This window comes from Diaphorina citri, unplaced genomic scaffold (assembly GCF_000475195.1).
Source record: "Diaphorina citri unplaced genomic scaffold, Diaci psyllid genome assembly version 1.1 scaffold736, whole genome shotgun sequence".
NCBI classification, from domain to species: Eukaryota; Metazoa; Arthropoda; class Insecta; order Hemiptera; family Psyllidae; genus Diaphorina; species Diaphorina citri.
The window spans coordinates 16209-18978 of NW_007378169.1; positions in this window are offsets into that span (position 1 = coordinate 16209).

Here is a 2770-nt window from a genome sequence, read left to right on the forward strand (position 1 = left end):
GTACAGTGTCAGGCAATGTTCCGTTTCCCTGATTTCCACCACTGTCACCATGAAAATTGCGAAAGGGAAATACGTGTTGTGTGAAGTAAAAAGTAGACATAGTTAGTTACCTATATGTTTGTAGTACCTTCTACCTATCTACCTACTATTGTCGAAGCAAGGTACTGAAGGTATAGGTACAGTGTATGCATTATGGTACATAAAGCAACTTGAGTTTCGCTCACCTTCCACCCTTCATTACCTATTGCTTAGCCAACTTGCCAGCATCCTAGCTACCCCCTCGTCCAGGTATGCTCCTGTAGTCCTATGTAAACAAAAAATAGGTATGTTTTGTACTTTACCAGTACGTATATACGTGAATTAATCTTGTAATCTCACAAGACCTTTGCTTCCGGAAAGCTCTGGCACTTTTTTCCGACACCCCAGGCGCTCGTGTCGACAAACTGTGAATAATTTGACAGGAAGTCAAAATTACAAGAACAGTAGACAGTGACAGGTATAGGTACTTAATACTAAAGACATGTTAGACAAGTAGTTAGGTGCCTATAGGTAATATGGTACAGAGGTAGGTTCCAAGAATGGGGAGTTGGTGGCTGTAGTTGTATTTTTCTTTCGCCAATTTCAGGTGGTAATGGCACAGTGCCAGGCAATGTTCCGTTTCCCTGATTTCCACCACTGTCACCATGAAAATTGCGAAAGGGAAATACGTGTTGTGTGAAGAAAAAGTAGACATAGTTAGTTACCTATATGTTTGTAGTACCTTCTACCTATCTACCTACTATTGTCGAAGCAAGGTACTGAAGGTATAGGTACAGTGTATGCATTATGGTACATAAAACAACTTGAGTTTCGCTCACCTTCCACCCTTCATAATATACTTAGCCAACTTGGCAGCATCCTAGCTACCCCCTCGTCCAGGTATGCTCCTGTAGTCCTTTGTAAACAAAAAATAGGTATGTTTTGTACTTTACCAGTAAGCATATACGTGAATTAATCTTGTAATCTCAAGACCTTTGCTTCCGGAAAGCTTTGGCAGTTCTGCCGTCAGTATACTGTGTTAGGCCATCACTAATCTTTTGGGTGATACATATTGTATTGATAATATTTGTTTATTTGCTCCTAATACTAGTCCTTTGAACATCAGTGTACCTATGTCGTCATAACATGTGAATTTATGATACTCGTATGCTGTATCTATCAACTATGTACATATGTTATATATGTAGGCTGGTACATATCATTTCATGAGTAGGTAGGTACTAACACATATGTACCTAAAGTACTTCCACCCAGACATACTTTAACAGTGGTGTGTGGTCTATCTACGTATATGTATACATGGAAGCTAAGGAAGAACCGCTTACCTTTCTCTTAACAATCCCCCCTACTTACAACGTACTGAAAATAGTAAGTGATCCAGTGATAATTCAACCTGGATTTCCAGACCACCAGCAGATCAGTGTACCCTTTAAAGTCCCCTTATTCTCTCTCTTTTCACGTGATTTTTACTCTCCCTCTGTTTTTAATCTCTTTCTCTCTCCTTTTCTTCCTCTTTCTCCCTCCCCCTCTCCCTCTCTCCTCTACATATTAATCACAGTGTGAGTTCTAATTGTAAGTAAATGTTTAATCTGTAAGTTCAAGTTGGAGAAATGTGTCTAATTACTCCTACTGCCCTTCAGACAATTAGTGCGAGCATTTTTTTAACGATTTAAGTTACCTTGAGGAGGGCGAGAAAGGAGATAGAAGGAGGAGAAATAAGAAGGTATGGGGTTGAGGGAAAATGGAATATTTAAGGCATTGATTGGTTAGAAGTTGTGGACCTAAAAAGGGTAAAATCTATTTCATGAGTTGGTGAAGCTGGAAAGAAGCCATTTAGAAAATTCACTTTGGATTTCTTGTACTTAAGTACCTACTTAGGTAGGTATTCTGAAGGAAAAAAAGAGCTGAACATAGTCATGCTCATTGCTGTTGAATTGGAAAAATAGGGAGGAAGAGGGCAGCAAGCAAAAGTACCTAAAAGTAAAGTCTTGCCTCTCTTTCTGAAGGAAAAAAAGAGCTGAACATAGTCATGCTCATTGCTGTTGAATTGGAAAAATAGGGAGGAAGAGGGCAGCAAGCAAAAGTAAAAGTAAAGTCTTACCTCTCTTTTTTTGTGGCAATACTTTTCACTCGTTAAATTCATACAAGATCTTTTACAAAGGGGTTTCTACTTTGTAAATCATACAAAAACCCCAAGCTTGTCACACATAAGTACAAAAGATCTAACGTATGCCACTTCAAAGAGTTTGAAAATATCTTTGTATAACTTTTCCTATTCTGTACACAGAGAAAACTATGGTGTGAGTGATATGAACCACATAGAGTTCAAAAGAACAAATAAGTACCTAGAGGTAATGTGTTATATTTACAGCAGACTATACCTAATGTCAGCCAGAGTGGCTGATAGGTAAAGCCTTTAGCCACCCTACCGTTTCCCCCCCCCCCCTGCCCCCCAACAACTGGCACTGATTCCACTACTCCAATGGCAGGAAAAACGTCGTTGTTCATATTTTCTAAACACATGAGTACCTAAACGTGAGAACTGGGTACCCTACTACTTACTGAGAGTAAATCGTGAAAGCCCTGGTCAGCCGCTTATAGAAGTAGCACTACCTGGGTAATGTAGGTACGGTACTAATGTGGAATTCTTTTCAATTCACATGTAAACTTGACCATGAAGCTTTATTACCTGATATACACCAACTGATTGCAGGCAGGTGTGTTCTGCATG